Consider the following 21,423-nt stretch of genomic DNA (forward strand, 5'->3'; position numbering starts at 1 on the left):
CCCTCTTCCCTCTTAGGTAGGGTACCTTCAGTCCTTAAACACTGGGGGAGGAAGTCTCCCTCCTCTGCTGGGGCAGGGTCTTCTTTACTCCAGTTTTCTGATCTTCCAAGTCTCACAGCACAACTCCAAGCTCTAGACCTCTCTCTTTCTCCCCTGATTGCCTGAAGCAGGGAGTTTTATTAGGTTGCTAACAGGGCCTTAACTGACTACAGGTGCTCCAATTAACCTGTAGCAACCCTCCCTAGTCTACAGGGAACCTCACCTTAATTAACCTAGGGCTTATATACTTCCCCTCAACCACTCTCCTACTGCTCCCCGGACCTCCTGTATCACACAACCTACGCACTCTTGACAGAGATCATGGTGATGAACAAGACGATGTGGGTATTCACCCACGAAAGCTCATGCTCCAAAACGTCTGTTAGTCTATAAGGTGCCTGTCATAGGTCTCTGTTTATGACAGTGTCACAGGATTCTTTGCTGCTTTTACAGATCCTGACTAACATGGCTACCCCTCTGATATAAGACGATAATAGTGATGTTGATTAGAAATGTCACCAGCCTTATTATATTTCAGTGATACATGTACAAATTTATTATTAGATTTTTGTTATACACTTTAGGTTTTTGTCATGCTTTGAGGTCACAAAAAACCCCAATTTTATGTCTTAAAATAATACATAGAGTCATTAAACTAACAGAAACTAATGTAAATATTTCCAGTGATCATTTTAACATGTTCATGGTGTGGTTGTTTATCCCCATCTCTACGGTAACAGCACCACTTAACAGGTCCATATCATACCTCATCTTAAAGTAGATATAATAAGCTTTTATATGTGTATGTTTAGAAAGGGTACATTAAGTCAACTGCATCAGTGGTTTCTGCCACTCACCTAGCATATTGCTTATTAAAGTTTTTTTAAATACTTCCTCCCCGCCCAATATTGCCAAAACCAAGCAGCCAGAAATCATTATCAGGCCCTAATAAATAATGAAATTGATTTTAAAACAATGATTTAATAAATAAAATTTGGGTTCCTTATGTAAATAGATTAGATTAATAGATTTTTCCTTCTGGAGTTCAAGCTTTTCTCTGAAACTAGGAGGGTTAGACTTTTTCGTGTTTTTAATGGAAAGCTGAGATTCTCATATAGTCATATGATTCTTGGAGCTGGGACTTTAAAGAAACCACTACATCTAGAGTTGGCAACACTGTGCTGGGTGCTCAGCACTTTGGAAAATTGGGCCACTTATTTAGGTGCCTAAATATGTTCTTGGGGGAAGCCTTCCTTTCCCTTTCTTGGAGACTACTCCTATGCATTTATGTTTGTGGTTTCCTGTTTCTCAGTTTATTGAGATCACTCAACGGTGGTTAATCTGGTGTCTGGTGTCACTGCATTCTGCTTTTTCCTGGCAGTGCAGCGGAGAGAGAGCTGCAGAAAGACAAGCTAAGAGTTAGCTTCTGCACACACTTGAGCCCTCTTTTACATCCACAACAGTCACAGCCTCTGAAAAGATGTCAAGGTACAGTTATGGGGAGCACTGAGCTATCTTATCTAAAAACAGCCACAGATCATTTAAGTGACTAACTTTAGTTAAAGAAACAGGTTGTTAAAAATAGTTTTCTAAAGTTCCAGAAGTGCAGATAGCAGGGATAAGCAGCCACACAGATCAGGATATCATCTATGAGTTACAAACATTTTATAAAACCAGTGTGACACTTAAAGAAATGCAGTTACCTGTATGATATACCCAATGTGTTAGGTGACTGAAGGGACATGGCCTTTGTCCTTGTGTCTTTCACGTGTACTCTTGTGTGTTTATATAGGATGGCCACTTACACTTGCTTGTCTGGGTTTAGTCCCTTGGGCTTACCTGTCCACTGCTGCACAGTTTCTGGGCATACAATACAAAGTTTTCCCCTCAATTCTGCCTTTAAATGATTTTACCACTGGTGATGCAGCATCTTTTTTACCACACAAATCTGATCCCATAACAGATATCCAGTATGTAAGGGATTATTTCAGTGGGTTCATTTACCCTGTATTTCATACAGGGATATTTATAATAGTGTTGCTTTGTTTATGACTCCAGAAATAACAGGACATAACACATTATGTGTCTTAAAAATGCCCTGCCTTAGCCAGCTTGCATATGGGCTATGAATACAGACAAGTAGTGAACTGCAGTAATTGCAAGGGAAGAGAGCGTAACAGAGCAGCTATTGAGCAGAGGGCCTCTGTTTAGGGAATATCTCAACAGGGCTATTTTGTGTGTGACATTTAATTTTATCAGAGAAGTTTGCAGGTGCAGTCTGAAAGAGCAAATATCTTAATGCTCTCCAGATCTAGCCTTCAGCTGAACTTTGAATTGAACAATAAATTAAAGCCTTGATCCTGCAGCCCTTATTTAAGAAAGGTCTTAAAAGGTATAAATGAGGCAAAATTTGACCCACTTTCTCTAATTGAAAGCAACTCATCCTTTAGATTTTTTTTTATTTAAACCTCACCAGTTTATTTGATATTCACGTTACATTATTCATTAGACACAATAGCCATTAATCCTGCTGTCGCATGTTCTCCTCATGTGTGTGTATGTGTGGTTTGTAAGGTCTGTCAGAAATAGGCAAACTAATTCCCAAAGATGTTCTTTTCTACTCCTTTGATCCAGACCACAACTGTGGATCAAGCATTCCCTCATATTCTGCCATTCCATTAGGAATGTACCAAATATCCAAGTCCATACTGTGTGTGTTTATGTTATACGTCACATATGTAGCGTCAAGCCAAAAGGAAGCACTTTGTGTAACATGCTGTGGTAGCAAAAAATAAGAAAGTGAAACCTGTATTCTGGTCATTGTCTTTTTTTAATTGTGAGGGGAATTAGGAAATAATTCTATTACTTGGATTTGACATCGCTGTAATTAACACCAAATACCAGCATTTGGTGTGTTAGCAGATTAAAACTGTTGGATATAGTAAAAAAAATTTTGATAATCAAGGTTACCTTCGAAGGTGTGACATTTCTGAAAGAGGGTTACATTGTTGTCTGGGCAATGACCAATAACTAGGAGAGAGAGGGTAGAAGAGTCAGAGGACATGTTCATGTATACCAGGGGTCGGCAGCCTTTCAGAAGTGCTGTGCCGAGTCTTCATTTATCACTCTAATTTAAGGTTCTGCGTGCCAGTAATACATTTTAATGTTTTTAGAAAGTCACTTTCTAGAAGTCTATAATATATAACTAAACTATTGTTGTATGTAAAGTTAATAAGGTTTCAAAATGTTTAAGCTTCATTTCAAATTAAATTAAAATGCAGAGCCCCCCGACTGGTAGCCAGGACCTGGGCAGTGTGAGTGCCATTGAAAATCAGCTCGTGTGCTGCCTTCGGCACCTGTGCCATAGGTTGCCTATCCCTGATGTATACTAACAGACATTGCTCTATAAGTCTTGATTATAAAAATGTTAAAATTTAAAACCTGTTAGCTCACACAGATCAACAAACATCTGTACATGGTTATGATCTTATCTGGCAAGCTATATGAGAAAATATACTTTAAAAACCTCTCATTTTAGACTGATGCTTTGTTTTAACTTTATTTTAAAGGCCAATTTCCTCTTTTTTGAGTAGTAGCCTAAAAGAATAAGCACTGTCCTAGTTCTCTTTAAGCCCTATCGTCTATGAGAAATAGTTTCTGATCAGCTGGGACTAATGATTTCCTGCAGGGCTATGAAAGTATTTAGAGGGGTTATGCCCTCCAAAGACAGTAATTTAAACACCCAGATACCTGTGTATTGCAGTTCAGTCTGAATTCTCCAGTGAAGAATATGAAATCTTAAAGCTTTCACACTGTCATCAGCTGAAACATGCACCAAGAATTCACCTAAGGCTCTTCTAAGGATTTTGCAAAATAACTACTGTGTTTAGCTCTAGCTAAGTCTCTCTAGGCAAAATAAATTCCTTCAGTCCTCTGCAAACTTGCTGAAAACCACGCCTCATATAGCAATGTATACACCATTTGTCAAAATGTCTTCTGTGCTGTTGAAAGCTTCATCTTTTGAATAAGAGAGAAAATCAAACACCTGTCCATATGTGGTCATTAAAGATCCCGTGGCACTTTTTGTAGGACTTCATCCAGGACACATTGTTAGCCACTTCTTCTGACCTAATTTCCCTCTGCATTTTGAATTGGATATGATTTTCCTCTTTGTTTTCTGTCCTACATTTTGTATGTAGTGTTGCTGCATAATGTTGAACAGTTTCAATGTTTCCCGTTGCACAGGTAGCTGTATTTTAGAGATTGTTGAAAATATTTCTGTATACATATACAGGGTGTATAATTCTGACCCCTCTGAAATCCAGTAGGAATGTTGCCATTGAAATCACTGGGAGCAGCCCTGGATCCATAATTTGTGAGGTGGCTTGAAAGCCCTTGGGATGACATGTGCTATAGAAATGCTAGTTGTTTCCCCTCCACCCACCCCCAAAGAGAATGGGAAAAGTGTAGGGCAAGCTGAGAAAGTAAGAGGGGGCAAAAAGGGGGGGGGACAAGATTTTTTTTTAGATTTTAGTATATAAGACAGTCACCAACTATTTCTTCATTATTTTGTTACTTGCTACACAGTAGAGTTAGAGCAGTGATAACTCTTACATGGTTGTCATCAAGACATCATGCTATGCCAACAAAGGAAAAGGGATTTCCCACCCCCCTGAAAACTGTACTGCCAAGCTATGTGATAGACTGCCTCCTCCCCCGCCATCTCACCCGCCTCTCTTGGTAGTATATACCACTGTTTTAAAGTATAGTCGTATGACAAACATAAATCTCTTCCATGATTCTGGTATTCTTGAATCCTGATGGCATCAAGCACTAGTAGCTAAAATGGTTCTGATACCAGTGTCTCTCTCAGGAAGCAGTTTTAGGGGTGTGCGTGTGTGGGAGACCTATTTTGTCTTGGCTGGTTTTGTTTAAGGATATGCTATTTTCCTTACCCTTATTAAACGCTGTCTACACAAGATATTTTTCTGAAAAGCTTTCCACACGTGGTATCAGCACGAGCCACCAGCATTTTATTTTCTCCACAGTGTTGTATGGGGGACTTTGAGTAGAGTTAGACCACATGGCTAAAACACAGGGGCTGTGCAAACACTAGTACTGCCCCAGAGGCAAAATGTGGTATAGCTGCCCCAGTGTTAGCCAAGGTGGGAGGCAATTTTTTTAGAAAGAAGGCCAGGGTGCAGACAGCCTAACTTGATGACTAATTGCAACCTTGCTTGCCGTTCTTAAAATGTTACTTACTCTGTCCTGTCTCCTTTGTGGTGTTCCTCTTGTTCAGTTAAAAAAAGTTATATTTAGAAAGCTGTACTAAATAACTTACTGTTGTAAGAAACCCATTACAACAGCAAGCAAATTAATGGATTAAGCACAATACAAAACCTCTTTTAATTACCTGTCTGCACCTGTTTGCAATGTATTAGTCTGAATTGTGAACTGTGCATTTATTTGTTTTAGTCTCATCCTTCATATATATATATATTTTTACAGATTTTGTAATATGAATATTTATTCTAACAACTTCCAACAGATCTCAGTGCATGAGGAATAGAGTGTGCTAAACTAATACTGTAGATCAGCGGTTCTCAACCAGGGCTTTGGGGCTCCCTGGGTGGTTGCGAGCATGTTTCAGGGGGTCTGCCAAACAGGGTCAGCATTAGACTCGCAGGGTCCCAGGGCAGAAAGCTGAAGTCCCACTGCATGGGGCTGAAGCTTGGGGCCTTGAGCCCTGCCACCTGTGGTGGAAGCCGAAGCCTGAGCAATGTAGCTTTGCGGAAGCCCCTATGGCATGGGGCCATGGGCAGTGGCCCTGCTTGGTACCTCCTAATGCCGGCCCTGGCTTTTATATGTAGAAAAACAGTTGTTGTGACACAGGTGGGCCATGGAGTTTTTATAGCATGGAGGGGGGGCGCGGCGAGCAGGTTCTCAAAAGAAAAAGGTTGAGAATCCCTACTGTAGGTTGTGGTTACTGTAGAGCAATATCCTAAAACTCTGCTTTGTTTCATGCTTTCAGTTCATAATGGAAAATGAAATTATTAGGTAACTAGTGGGAGAAAGTGAAAAGCTAGTCACATGAGATTAATTAAAGAGAGAACATGGAAAGAGCCTATGCAAACCACAAAAATATAAGAACGTATCTCGTGTCCTCAGCCTATGTTGTTACTCCAGTTATGCATGGACAAACTTGATTTGCATAATTCCAAACCTAATGGAATAGGGTGGGTTGGAAATTTAACTGTATCTGACTTTTGTTCTCAGTAGGAGAGACTGGGGGGAAAAAAGAAGTGGAGAGGAAGCAAAATAAAATATACTAATTGATGTAATCTGTGTATTTATTCCATATAGCATATATATGGCACCCGTTGTACCAACCTAGCTCTTGGGAAGGGTCTTGTCCATAATACATAGCACAGACTTCTCGTTTGGTATGAAACCCCTTTTAATTTAAATGGATTTTCCATTTAAAAACAGAGATGCTTAAAGCAGAGGAAAAAATATGATGAATTCTAATTATTTTTTTGCAAACTCTTGAACCCTCTGCCCCGCACAAATATATTTTGAAGGCCTTACTCACCTTTTAACTCCATGAGGCTCAGCCATCCCCAAGCTCAGTATTTAAACCAATACTAAATTGCAACAACAGGAAAGGAGAAGCTTCTGTGTCTAGTTCCATATTTATTTATTTAGGTAATTCTTTAAGTTTCCTTTGCTTTTCTTAAGTAAAACAACCTACTTTGTAGGTACTATAAACAATGATAGTTCCATAAAGAATCAACCCTTCTATTCTTGACCACAGTGGTTTCTAGAGTTGATCAGACGGAATGTAGCTTTACTTCTACACTTTAGGGCCTTTTCGACACTACAAAATTATATTGACCTAAATTAGGTTGACATTCAGTCACTGCAGTAATTATAGTACTGCCGTGGTTCATGTCCACACTACATCCTCTCTGTCAGTGGTGCACATCCTCACCAGGAGCACTTCCACCGACTTAACTGTGTGGGGCACTGACAGCTGGAGCCCCCTCCTTTCCCCCCCGGGGCTGTGGCTCCAGCTGTGCACCCTGCGCGGGGCTGACAGCCAAAAGGTTACGTAAGTAACACAGCATCTACACAGACACTCCATCGCCCTAACTACATCGACCTAAGCGTTATGCCTCTTGCAGAAGTGGAGTTATTAGGTCAGTGTTGTGGGTGACTTACATCAGTGGGAGCAACCTAACTCTGTAAGGTAGACCAAGAATAGATGTAAACAGTCAAAAAGTGGGGCCTTATAACAGCAACAGACATACAAATGTAAATCCTTCATCTACAGTAGTGATTTAAATGCAAAAGGTTACAGGACTTTTGGAAAAGGCGTCTTACAAAAGGTGTTGTTTACTATATAAGGGAAAGAACAGCTCATTAGCATCTGTCACACAGGATGGAATTTACTTCATTAAAAAATAAACTTTAACTAGACATATAAGGTTAACTCTGAAAAATGGTAATACTTGAGTACAATGGGACTACTCAAAGGCATAAGGGTAGTTAGGTATGTGTTTGCAGAACAGGGGCCATACCGATTTCTTACATTACAATAAATGTATTAGACATGAGTCTGGAGTTACTAGTATTTTATGGTCAGCGGAGATATATTTTGTAGTGGTTACAATCCTGTTTTACCCTAGTTACATTCTTAAGATATATTCAGGTTTTTTAAATTTTTAACAAAAGTATGCAACCCCTTATTTAGAAACTTAAAATACGTATGGTCAACATGTTTAAAATTCTGACTCTAACTCAAAACAAACTTGTAGCTTATCCTTCCCAATCACTATGAGAGGAATCTGCTTTTCCTTCTCTTCCAAAGAGTAGGAGGAATGAGTGAGAACAACCACTGAGCTGCACTATTGGTAATTTTATAACACAAAGGAAGATTTAGGGCTTAATCCTGCTCCCACTGAAGATAATGGAAGCAAAAACAGGCTCATATTCTGTGTACTGGCTGCATGTACAGTACATTAATGTACTGGGTAAGATAGTGAGGCCTTGAGTGATTACCTGAATTAGGGTTTGGAGCCTGGAGGGAGCTCTGCAACAGAAATTACTCCCAGGCCAATTAGGATGGTTTAGTCTTAACTTACTTCCTCATATTGTACTTCAACAATACAAACTCACTGTGCAAAAACAAGACAGAACAAAGCTGGATAGAGAAATACATGTTGTGGGGATATATTTTGTATAAATTTCAGGATATGTAGCATTTTGAAACGGGTGCCTCAAAAGTTCAGCAGTGCATTTTAAAAAAGTCATGTCAAGTCAGGGAAAACAAACAACCACATTCAAAATGTACACATTTAATACCTGTCAGGGCTGGTCTGACGCTCTAAGAGATAAATCTGTGGCCCACACCCTTTTGGGAAACAGATTAAACAGAGCTCTGTAGAAATGTAATAAGATTGAATAGAGATTACTATACTGTACCTACTGAATTGACAGTCATATCCTTTCTACAGTTTTTTTAAATTCCAATGGAATTTGGTAGGGATTAAACCAGTAGGGCTCTGTAAAATAACATTGCATAGAGATTACTTTACCAACAGAGTTTAATGGAAAATATCTTTATGTAGTTTTTTAAAAAATCCTATAGAATTCCGTAACAGTGATTGATATTTTTTCTATATTTTTTACCAGCCCACAGAAATTAATAAAAAATTCTCTCCCTTCTGTACAATTTTTCCATTACTTAAGGCGGTGCAGCATTTCAATGTTCATTTCATTCTCAGAGAGGGCATCAGAATGTAAGGAGATTACGTAAGAGACAGTTCTTTGCCATATCCCTTGGTAGCAGTTGACAGTAAGATACAAAGGAGAAGGCTGCACCAGTGAGTGCAGGCCCGGCCCTGCTGCAGTCCTTAGGGGAGGGGCTGGGGCAGAGCAGGGACGGGAAGAGGCGGGGATGGGGTGGAGCAGGGGAGGGGCAGAGCAGGGTGGAGGCTTTGGGGAAGGGGTGGAGTGGGGGTGGAGCAGGGGTAAGAAAAGGCGGGGCTGGGGCTGGAGCAGCATGCTGCTGCGCAGGGCACCGGGAAATTTGGTGCCCCATGCAGCTGCGTACTTTATGTATGGGTAGTGTCGGCCCTGGGTCCATGCTTCTGTCAGAGATGGCAATGATGAGGCTTGCATGGGTTCATGGGATTTCTAAAAAAAGCACAAAAAATATGGGATCGAGCTGACATTATGGGATGGAGATAGTTTCATACTGGAAAGTTGACCCCTTGCTCCCAATCACCCCTGCACAACTCATTTCTATTTAACCATGGATTGCCAAAACACTCCAAAAGACAGTGCATTCGATGGTGGTAGGTTGTACCTGGGGATACCTACCCATGGTGTACCATACTGGGCATAAACATAAGCACTACTGCTGAGTACAGGTTTCAGTTCAGATTCTAGTAGATAGGGGAAGAAGGAGGGTGTAGTGCTAATATTGTCTCATTGGAGCTTGTGCTGTGCTTCTCTGCCTTTTTCTTGGTCCACCTGTGGTCTGCTGTCTTATTCTTAGATTATAAACTCTTTGGAGCAGCGAGAACCATCTTTTTGTTCTGAATTTGTATAGCACCTAACACAATGGGGGTCTATGACTGGGGCTTCTACATAATTCAAACAAATAATAGTGGCTAGAACACTAGACTGGTACTCCGATCAGGGTTCAAATCCTGGGTCAGCCATATACTTCCTGGATTCCTTTGGACAAGTCATTTAAAATACCCAGTCCCTCAGTTCTCCATCTGTAAAATGAGGATAATCCTTATCTTCATTACCAAGGTGTTCTGAGCATAAACATTAACAGTTGTGAGATGTGACAATGATGAGAGCCATAGATCTATCTAGATAGATAGGGGTCCACATCCCAAAAGTCACCCCATAATGGATAACTAACTACGTAGCTGTAGCAGAGGACAGAGTGGTCTGGAGACTGAGCTCCCCTCTCTCCCCAACAGTCAATCTCAAGAGAGAAGTACTGAGTAAACTTTCACTACTATTGCCTATACTATATCTAGTCCATCGGAATCAGAACTCCAATATCTAAAACTATTAATCTTATACCAGCACCAAATTCACAAAATAATAAATAGACGTTGACCATGAGTCCAGGAATTTTGTATGGCTGTAAAACTGGAAGGTTATATGCTGAGCTAGAGGGCATGCTGCAAAGCCTGTCTTTTTGGACCGACATTTGGAAAGAACAGAAGCAGATGGGTTATGAAGAAGGTTGTGGAGACTTCAGGGATGGGGATCTTAGATATGCTTTCTTCAGATGGGCTCTGTTTTGTGGGATCTGGTGTTTTCTAGATTTTTTGAAATGGTTATTTCTGTCATGACTTGTATTTTTAATATTTTGTCAAGGTGCCTAGATCCTGGGATAAGAGTCTTTTTGCATATAAAAATAGATGGATGAGTAAATAACATAAATATTAGCAGGAAAAATGTATTTCCAAAGCCAAAATTTGGGCAGATTTTGGCCTTATATTTAAGAAGTTGTTGATGATTTTGTTTAGTTTTTGTTAGTTACGCTTGCATATCCCTGAGGAACTGGATATTTGACTGAAGGAGACAAGTTTCAGTTGTACACCAGGGATGAGGAGGAGATGGGAACCCAGATGTAAACAGGTCAGAGGAATGGATTTGCTCAATGCAGCATGCTTGAAACTCTGTAGCATTTGTTTAAAAATACCTGATTTTTGAATAATGTATTTGCACTATTCTGTGCTTCTTCACTAATGCATTAGAAGCTCAAAAAAAGGAAATACCTGATTTTAGAATAATGTATTTGCACTATTCTGTGCTTCACCAGGGGCAGCTCTAGCCATTTCGCCGCCCCAAGCACGGCGGCATGCCGCGGGCAGCGCTCTGCCGGTTGTCAGTCCCGCAGCTCCGGTGGACCTCCCGCAGACGTGCCTGCGGGAGGTCCACCGGAGCTGCCTGCCACCCTCGCGGTGACCGGCAGAGCGCCCCCCGTGGCGTGCCGCCCCAAGCACGCACTTGGTGTGCTGGGGCCTGGAGCCACCCCTGTTCTTCACTAATGCATTAGAAGCTCAAAAAAAGGAAATTATCAGAACAAATGGAAATGGAAATGGCATTGGGGAGGATATGTTACCCGTACCTGCTTCAGAACCAAGATTTATATTGTATTCAGACTCAAAGGGAAGAAGTGAGAAGTGCAAGATACAAGTCTGCACCTTGTCTTAAGAACTAAGGGTAGGTCTTTGCCATGAAGACAGAACAAGGACAATCTGAATTATTCTCATTGAAACTGCAGGTTATATAGTGTGTGTGTGGGGGGGAGAGAGATTACTTAACCATAATGAAGGTTATACTGTCCGCATTTTGCTTCTGAATCCTGTGTATTCAGATGAAAATGCAAGACACATTTTTTGATAAAGTGTGTTAATGTACAATTTGCTCTGTCTACAGTAGGAGTTTAAAACATGTTAGTTAAAATGTATTAGCTAATATATAAAATACACCATTTAGCCTACGGTGGACAGGTGTTCACTTTTGGACAATACTCTCAAGAGCACTTTATAATTCCAGAAACAGACACAAAGGAAAGCTCTTATAAATACATAACATAATCAACTTAATTGTCAGTCACTTAAACAGGACACTTGGGATGTTTGCTGGAGAATGGGTTTAAATACTGCTATCCTGTAAGGTTATTTGGTTAATTGGCATGGGTTTTTTTCCTAATTACCCTCTTATCTAGCACAATTGCTTAGCTAGATTTTCTCCATCTGCAGATATGTGCCAAGAAAAACAGATTCAACTGTATGTTCCCATTAAATTTGGTATTACTGCTCGGTGATTGCTGATAAATTCACAGCTGGAATTTTGGCATGCCATGGATTAGAAAACTCCTTCGTTTAAATGTGTGTGTTCTAATGAAAATTTTCAATATTTTGGCCAAAGGACTTAATTTGATATAAACAGGTTATTTGATGTAGTGATGCAGCACTTATTACTGGGTACAAACGGTAACAATATATTCTATTTAGCACTGACTTCCAGTGCAGTCTAGCAATATCATGCTGTGACTACGATTATTAGTAGCAGGCAGATAAAGTTCCTTGCTTTGTTACAATGAATGAAAAACAATCCAGGTACAGATTTCCTTCCTTCACTGCCCCACTGAAAAAAGTCAAAGGATGGGGACAAGAGGGGCCAGAAAAATTAAATTTAACAATGCAAAGTTCCCTGGCCCACATTTCCATAGAAGCAGCTGGGGGTTTTTTTGAGACAGGGTGTGGAGTCCCAACTCCTGGATCCTATGTGAGCTGAGGATTCTGTCTCCCTGCGCCACTGCGGCACACTTCCTTCTGTTGTTTTATTTTATTAAAAACTGGGGGGTTCTCTTATTACCCATTTGAGAGTGACTCTTTGTAAAATACCAAGCTAGTGTGTACAGTATAAATACTTCCTCTTGAATATCCATGTGATAGTAATTCTGCATACAAAAAAGCCCCCATACTGTATTTCCCTAAATCCTCAAAGAGGGCTAGGATCTGATAAGCCACTCTCTTGGTTCCTCAAACATTAATTCTACTCTGTTTTTCCCTTCACTTTCCCCATCATCAAGGCTTCACCCAACATTATGAATTATTATTTATACTCTGCCAAGTCAGATGTTGTTCTTTAAGGACAAAGTACAAAGACAAAATACAACAGGAATTGGTACAATAAAAGATATTACCTCACCTATCTTGTCTCTCTAATATCCTGGGACCAACAGGGCTATAACAACACTGCATAGTCAGTAATAACTCATTTAACCCATTTCCATCAGTCTATTGAATATCTTTGGACTGCAAATCTGTGATCCAATACACACTAACTCCATAGATAATGACCAAAGCTAGTTATTCAAATGCCTTCTAGCTGACTGTCAAGACATATTTAGAATTTTAAGGGTCCTAGACATTTCTATGTTCAAATTCAAAATGTCACCAATTAAGACCAGGATTGGGTCCTGTCTGTAACTCATGGAACTACTGGCTTGGTAGCATATCATTCTGGCTAATCCCTGTCCCCATCCCAGAGGCAAAGTTTCCACGATTGGTCTGTTGTCCTGTGGGGCAAAAAGTAACGTTAGGACTTATCATATATTTTTAAACATCCTGAAAACTGGCCTTGCAACCTGTAGGCTGGACTAGACAAAACTGGGTAGTACTGCAAACTTTGGAAAGCGTAGGAATCCTTAATGATGGGTCAGCGAGGTATTCAAGGATATTTATTGTATTAATCTGCTTTCTTTAACTTGTTTATATTCACACAAGTTAATTTCTAAAGTCCTGTCTCAGCATGCAGTGGGCCCAATATATAACTTGGGACAGACAGTTTAGGAAGGGCTTCTTCTTCTTGGGTTATGTCTCGATTAGAAACATGGACGGAATCTTCCCAGAGATTTCCTGTTACATATTTTAAATATGGAAATCGTAGACTCAGTTACTTCTCTACTACACATCTACAACATTAGTAATGGGTTATGGAGCTGTGCCTATAATTGAGACCAGGTTGGTAATGACTGAAAGTTGTAGGCTTTTTGACCTAGGTAAATAAGATGGTTCTCTCAGTCTAGTTTCTATTGGAGCAGTGTCCACAACACAAACACATTGTTTCATTTGGCACCCTTTTTAGCAGTCTCAACAGAAGCCAAGTACTCATTTGTCTTAGAGAATAAAAAGGGTCATCGCCCTGCTAACCCCCTACAGATGATCCCTTTAGTTCATAGTTAATAAGTGTGCTGGGACACTGTGGCGAAGCTTATACTACCACTACCTGTGATGGGGATAGCTAAGGGCTTTTACTCCTTAGTTGCTGTCAATCTGGTATCTTTCATCAGCTCTGAAAGAAAAAAGGGGAAAAGTTATTTGATTTAATACTTTTCTTTGTTATAAAAAAAAAAAAAGCCTTTACTGACCTGTTACTTTTCCTTCTTAAGGCCATGTCTACGCTACCAGCCAAATCGGCACTGCTGCGATCGATGCAGTAATGTTGATTTAGCAGGTCTGGTGAAGACATACTAAATCGATGGGAGAGCGCTCTCCCATCGATGTCTGTACTCCACCTTCCCAAGAGATGGAAGCTATGTTGGGAGAGTGTATGTAACTGAACTAGCATAACTTAGATCGACTTACAGCACTAGTATAGACTAGCTCTACGTCTTGTGCTGACCAGAAAGCTCTAATAAACTTTTCTGTTTCAGATGCTGGTTATGCTGCTGTTTTAACTCATTGTTAACATATTAGGTTTCACAAATCCTCCCACTTAGCTGACCAAACACAGGAAAATGTCTATGTCATCAAAGGATCCATGGCTGCCAATAGAATTAATTAATAGAGCAATAATTAGGCAAATAGTAGTGTCCAAATGGTTCTAGTAGAAAAATGTTGCATTGTTTGTGATGAGCCATGCCTGTTACATTACCATAAAGGCTAGGCAAATGAGGAAGGATCTCAGTGGGGTGCCAACTTGGGACTGAAGCAGAGACAATAGAAAGTTTTAAATTGTCCAACCTCGTTATCATCAAGTCATGGCAGCAGCCTGAGTATCAGCTTAAAACCCTCCCTTGATCGGATGAGCCATTCACATTGAAATAGGTAGAAGAGGCAGACAAATTCAGTTCAGAGCTAATTATAGAGGCACTGATATTTGTATGAAACAGACTTAGAATAGTCTGTTATACCAAAGCGATAACCAAATGCAAAGTGTTACAGAAGCTAAGCCTTTTTTAAAAGCTCTCAGTTGACTTCAGCCGTTCATTGGTTTAAATAATAATACAAGTTTTATAGACTGCATTATCCATACTTTCCATGTTAATGTTTATAATATGATGGCACCAAGGAAAACCCACCTAGAGATATCTTATCTCCATTTTTTAAATGCTTAATATGCTATAAACCTGCTTTCAGATTAAACCTAAAATGTGTAGAAACACCAAATTTTTCAAGCTATACTATAGAGAGGTATCAATGCAGATTCCTAAGGAAGTGCTCAGCTTTGATTTTTGCAATACTATTTTACAGGGACTAGAGCTGACCCTAAGTGGCATGATTCCCTTTTTCTCTTACCTCTTCAAAACCCATTTTCCTGAACAACATGGTTGAGATTCTCTGGCTATGGGATGTATGAGTGGGTAGGGATAGTACCGTAGAAGAGTTTGTCTCTGCAGCATCATCAATTGGCAAACCTATAGTGGCCCCTTTAGTAGTGATTCCTGTTGGTTCCTACTCTGGATTCAAACCCCAGAGGAGAGATAAGATGGGAGGGCCTGGAGACACTGCTGCACCTAGGCATATTCATGGCTGGAGGTCCCTGCTCTCCATGGAGGCTAACTCGAGCCATCATGACTATACGAATCTTTGAGAGCTTGGAGCTTTTCCAATAACATTAGCCTTCCTGTAGTATTTCTATGGGGTATTTCTGGCCCTGAGTTTGTAATGGAATGGCAACCAGTGTGCAGTATTTTTACACTAGGGATAGCTGTACAACACAGACCTGATTCTCCTCTCTCATACAGTGGTGTAAATCAGGAGGAATTCCACTGAAGACAGTGGCGTCACATCAATGTGAGAATACTCATACTCAAAGAATCGAGCAGTGAGTGAACATTTTGTGGTATAGTAAGAACTGTACGTATAAGACCTGATTTTAAAGTGTTTTGTGTCTGCTTAATTGCCACTTACTCACAGTTGCTACTGTAATGGTAAACTAATTTAAAACTTCAGCAGTTATTGCCAATGGTGCAAAATGGGTACATAAGTGGAAAGTACCCCTTATGGTAAATACAGATGTGAAAGTGTTACGTGGATACCTCTGCCTTTCCATGGAAAAAAGCACAATCTGCCTTTAGAGGATATGGATTATTCCAATGTAAAGCTGAAACCTTTTCCTCCTTAACAGTGTGATACAGTCGTGTCAAACCCTCCCTTTTTTCTCACTGTCTTATTTTTGGCATTTGGTCACATTCTGTTGGTCAGTAGTAGGAACAGTCAGGAAACTGGATGGTTCAAGTGGGATATATTGAGCCTTTTACCTTGAGTTTTAAGTGTAGGTCAAGTTCTTCAGCAGCATATAGTGAATTGAGTTGATGGGTCTTAGCCCAGCTCCTTGTAGACAGATGCTCACATCTCAAAACACCATTACAATTGGCAGTGTCAGCAGAGAGAGCATAGACTAACTAGGCATAGAGGTAGAATTAGAGGTTCCTTTTGCACCCCTAGAGATGCAAACCCTTCAGGCCAGGCTGGAGGCACATTGGCAAGGCAATGCTTCAGAAGCTTACAATGCTGCTTCCTGTCCTGATCCAGATAACAGCCAAAAGAAGAGCTTGGTTTCAAGGACTGTCCACGTTAGGGTGATGGGAAATTGAGTGAGATGGAGGATACCATGCTCGCAAGAAATACATTAATTTTTTTTAATGCATTCTTCCTGTGACAATGTTGGTGATCAGGGTGGAAACTAGTCTCTTCCATTCCTCTCTGTCTTTTGCTGCTACTTCCATCTGCTCTTTGATGTTGAGAATGACTCTTCTGCCCTCCCTGCTAAGAGTTCTTTGTGAGTTTTCTCTTGGGTGCCCTTGTTTCCTCGCACCAGTTGATTTCCATGTAGGAATCTGTGTGTTGGCATTCGGAAAACATGTCCCAGATATGTTGAGTGCTTCCTTCTGATTCAGGTGGAAGCAAGCTGTTGGTTGGTGAATTCTCAGCTCTCTGTTGGTAATGAAGTTTTTCCAACCAATGTCCAGAATGTTTAATAGACACTGATGTGTTAATTTAGATGTAATAAAGGTGTTAACATGACACTGTCACTGTTCATCATTAGTACTGTGCTTAATACTATGGCAAACACATTATTAAAAATCTTTTTAACCTTTTACTAAAAGAAACAGGAATAAAAGAAAAACAATTAAAGCATTTGAAATGTAAAATATTAAGTAAGGGTTTCATTTTAACAACATTCCTTGTTCCCTTTCCCTTTAGTCAGAGGGAGCCTGTAGAAGGAAAATTCCCCTTGTTTGATGGTCTTTTAGATGGCAATAATTGTCCTTTTCGGGAAAAGAAAAGTAGTTAGTTGAAACGGGCTGGAGCTGCCTTTACTGTTTCTTCCTGTTTCCTAGAAGAAAAAACAAGACAAACAAGACAAAAAAGGGGAAAGCAAACAATAAAAAATGAAGCTTCTGTCTCTAGTGTTGACTCACTTGAAACCTCACTGCTGGAAATATACAGGCATAGCACATGGTCCTATCAGCCATTCTGAGACCTGGCAAACCTGTAATCAGTATCAGGCTGCTTAGGGCTGCCTTTATGGCAACTGGCTTATAGCAATATAGTAAAATATGCAGTCTTGGCGGGCTAAGCCAGGCTCTTATTAGACAGAAGAAAGAAGGAGAGAAATAGGAACAAGAAGAAATAAGGTGGGGAAGGAAAAAGATACATTGCCAGGCAGCTCTGGCAGAGCCTTCCCAAAAGTGGGGGGCCAGGACCCCCACCCCTTCCACCCAAAGCCCTGCCCCCAGCTAAGCCAGACGCCGGAGCAGGCTGGGAGCTGCGGACCCTCCACCAGCCTGGGATGGGGTGGGGGGGCTGAGAGCAGCCCTGGGCCTGTGTCCCTGCCCTGTGGGCCCTCTCTCCGGGGCAGGTGGAGGGTTTGCAGCTCCCCACAGCTGCTCATGTGGCTCTTATCGCAACCTGGCTCCGGCTGGGGAATGGGGCCTCAGAGCCACAGCCTGGCCATGGTAAGAGCTGCGGACCCTCCACCTGCCCTGGGCGGGGACATGGGCTAGGGCTGCTCTCAGCCCTCCCACTCCTGGCAGGTGGAGGGTCCACAGTGTGGTGCCCTTCATTGCCTGGGCTCCCTGGCCTGGCTCCAGCTGCGGGCCTGGCCTTGGAGGAAAGAGATGGGGCAGGGGCGGGGGGCAAAAACAGGCAAGTCCACTTTCAAAACGTTGGAGAGCCATGGCAACCCTATCTCACAACCCAGTTGATGTTTAGGATTTAGCTGAAGCCAGGGGAAGAACTGGTGTTTCTGGGTCTCTCTCTCTCTCTGTCCCAGTCTGGTTAGGACATCTCTCAGGATCCAGGACAAAGAAGGCACAATAGTGTCAAACTGGATCATGGGGTTCCTGGAATTGGGATTGTTTAGTCTGGAGAAGAGAAGAATGAGGGGCGGGATTTGATAGTTCCTTTCAACTACCTGAAAGGGGGTTCCAAAGAGGATGGATCTAGACTGTTCTCAGTGGTACCTGATGACAAAACAAGGAGTAATGGTCTCAAGTTGCAGTGGGGGAGCTTTAGGTTGGATATTAGGAAAAACTTTTTCACTCAAAGAGTGGTGAAGCACTGGAATGGGTTACCTAGAGAGGTGGTGGAATCTCCTTCCTTAAAAGTTTTTAAGGACAGGCTTGACAAAGCCCTGGCTGGGATGATTTAGTTGGGAATTGGTCCTGCTTTGAGCAAGGGGTTGGACTAGATGACCTCCTGAGGTCCCTTCCAACCCTGATATTGTATGATTCTATGAAATGGTGGGGTGGCAGCCATGATGGGGAAGCTCACACCTTCCCTTTTTCTTGTCTTTCAGCCAGCTAGGGTTGCGGTAGCCAACTTTCCCCCTAAAAGTCATTTTTAAGTACCCCCAAAAGAAGTGATGGGCGTAATAGCCCATCTTTTTTATTATCTTGTCCATCATTTAGGCCTAATTTCCAGCACACCAGTTTGGGTTAATTAATTACTGGTTCCACACTTCTCTGGTTTACCAGGCATGAGTTTTACACAGTTCTTAAGTTTTATTAGTGGGCTTTTTTTTTTTAAGCTAATCTAGTCTTTTTTTTGTTTTCCTTTTGCACCTTTTCCCATTAACGCTTACTGGTATTGTTTATTGTGACACTTTATAAACTTTCTTACAGTTAAGCTTACAATTCAGGTGTACTTGTAGGCCCAATTATTACAACAGCACTTATTTTCAAAGGCATCTTATTTTCCTTAACACTGTTTTGTAGATCTCCAGCTTTCACAGCTGTATGCTAGCAGTGAGGTTATGTAATGTTTGCATTGAAAATTCTCAGCTTTTTTTCTGATGCTATTTATCTTTGATTTCCATAAATTATGAAGTTAAGTAAATGCTGTGGATGCCTTTCCCATCCTTGATGTCACTTCCTTTTTGAGGTCTCTGTTTGCCAATGTAGAGCTGGCTAGGTAGATGAACTGTATTATTTTCTTGATATTTTCGCCTGCTAATGTGATGTAATAGCTTGATTTCTTGGTTTCAAGTATATTTATTTTAATATAAGTTATACAGTGATTTTTTTAATGGCCAAAAAGATCAGGAGGGGGATGGAAGCAAAGCCCAGATATTTTGGAAATAAAAGTTATTCATGGTGACATTAGTGGGAAGCTAATGAGGCCAGATCTACACTACAAAATTGTGTTGACCTAACTTATGTCAGCATACAGCGACTGTAGTTATAAAATCGCTTGTGTGTGCGCATGCTTGGCGATGCTCAGCCTCACCAGGCGTGCTTGTATCGATTGTTTTGTCAGTGTGGGGCATTGTGGGATGGCTCCTGAAAGGCACTGACACTGCATCAGCCTAATTATATCAACTGTGACTCTGCACTGCTCGGGGAGGTAGTGTTACTAAATCGGCATAGAGAGGCATTTACGTCAATGGGAGCAAAATTTAAGTGAAGACACTTCCACAGCTAGATTGACGAAAGACAGCTTACTACCTAACTTGTAGTGTAGACCAGGCCTCTGTTTGTGAACCAAAGTAACATGATGTAGGAGGTTCTGAAGAGCTGTATTAGTCAGCACCAAGAGAAGACACTACTTCAAAATATGTTATGAAAAATATCTTCCTCACCATGTGAAGTACTGTAAGCGGAGTATGGAGGTTAATTAGTTTTGACCAAGATCACATACATGGAGGAACCAGGAATACAATTCACATCTCTTGACTCCCTGTCCTGTTCCTTAACTATATGGCTCTTCTTGAGGGATAAGGCTCTGGACTTAATGGTGCACTGTTCCAAATGCATAACATGACTTTTAAATCCAGGACTGTGATGGGGCGCCTGCTCCACACTGGGATCTCCCAGGGGTTCATAGAGCCCTAGGGAGGCTGTGCAGGAGGCAGCCAATCAGGGTCAGGCAGGCCCATATAAGAACAGGTGCAGTACAGAGCAGCTTCAGTCATTCCCTGGAGCTTAAGGAGGGAGGTGCACAGGTTGCCCCTTGCAGGCTGAAGGCAGCAAGCACCCTGGACAGAGCAGTGCTGCAGGCAGAGACCTGGGGAGCTAAAGGCAGTTCCTGGTGGGCTGCAGGGAGCTGCAGGCTGAGGCCCTGAGGCAAGGGCAAAGAGAGTGCTGGGGCCATAGAGAAGTGGCCCAGGGAAATCTACTGAGGAGTCAGAGGGGGGTGTTGCAGACAGTGGCCATCTACAGGACCTGGAGTAGTGGGTGGGCCTGGGTTCCCCGGCCCCCACTTGCCACTGAGGAAGGACTAAGGGACTGTGACATTACCCCCAGAAGTGGGGAGCACAGAGTGCAGCACACATGGAGGCTGTGTCATTGAAGAGGACACTGCAGTCCTGGGAGTGACATGGGTCCCTGGAGCAAAAGTGATGATGGTGAGACATCACCAGAAGAGGGTGCACTGACATACAGAACTAATCCCCAGGACAGCCAGCAGGAGGCGTCACAGTGGTGAGTCGAACCCCATCACAAGGACATTATCTGAAGGTTGTGTGTATTCAAAAAAGTAATCTGAAATACTAAAGAACTATGACAACTAAGGAAACTATGTTTTTGGCATGTTAGGAGATTTACCATGTGGTAACTTGGTCCCCCAGCTCAGCTTTTATAGCATAGATGAGGACATACAGGGCTGTCCCTACCCATATGCAAAGTACGCAGCTGTGTAGAGTACCAGGAAATGTGGGGCACCAAACTTCCTGGTGCCCTATGCAGCTGCATGCTGCTCCAGCCCCAACTCTGCCTCTCCACCTTCACCCCCGCCCCTGCTCTGCCCCTGCCCCTGCTCTGCCCCTGCCCCTGCCCCAGCCCCACTCCACCCATTCCCCAAAGCCCCTGCCCCGCCCCCACCCCGCCTCTTTCTGCCCCTGCTCTGCCCCAGCCCTGCCCCCCTGCATCAGGGGTCGGGCCTGCACTCACCGGCGGAGATAGATGGAGCAACCCGGCCCCAGCCCGCTCTGCACCACTGGTGAGTGCTGGGGGGCAGTTCCCCCTGCCCCCCAAGGCTGGGAGCCAGGGGAGCAGAGTGGAGCGGGTTGGGGCCAATTCACTAGACTTCCCGCTGCTCTGTGAGTGTG

The 21,423-nt window shown here is 42.1% G+C and overlaps 1 long non-coding RNA gene across 2 annotated transcripts in view; it reads right to left on the reverse strand.

Moving 5' to 3' along the window:
• The window catches only part of LOC120368619, a 68,487-nt gene that overhangs the window by 12,082 nt on the left and 34,982 nt on the right, over positions 1-21,423 (reverse strand). The window contains exon 3 of one of the 2 annotated variants that reach the window (XR_005582695.1): positions 13,876-13,941. This is a non-coding gene — a long non-coding RNA (uncharacterized LOC120368619). Of the gene's footprint in view, positions 1-13,346; positions 13,942-21,423 lie in introns of those variants that run through there. The other variant, XR_005582694.1, reaches the window with a different exon arrangement.

Source organism: Mauremys reevesii, linkage group 7 (genome assembly GCF_016161935.1).
Source record: "Mauremys reevesii isolate NIE-2019 linkage group 7, ASM1616193v1, whole genome shotgun sequence".
Classification (NCBI taxonomy): domain Eukaryota; kingdom Metazoa; phylum Chordata; order Testudines; family Geoemydidae; genus Mauremys; species Mauremys reevesii.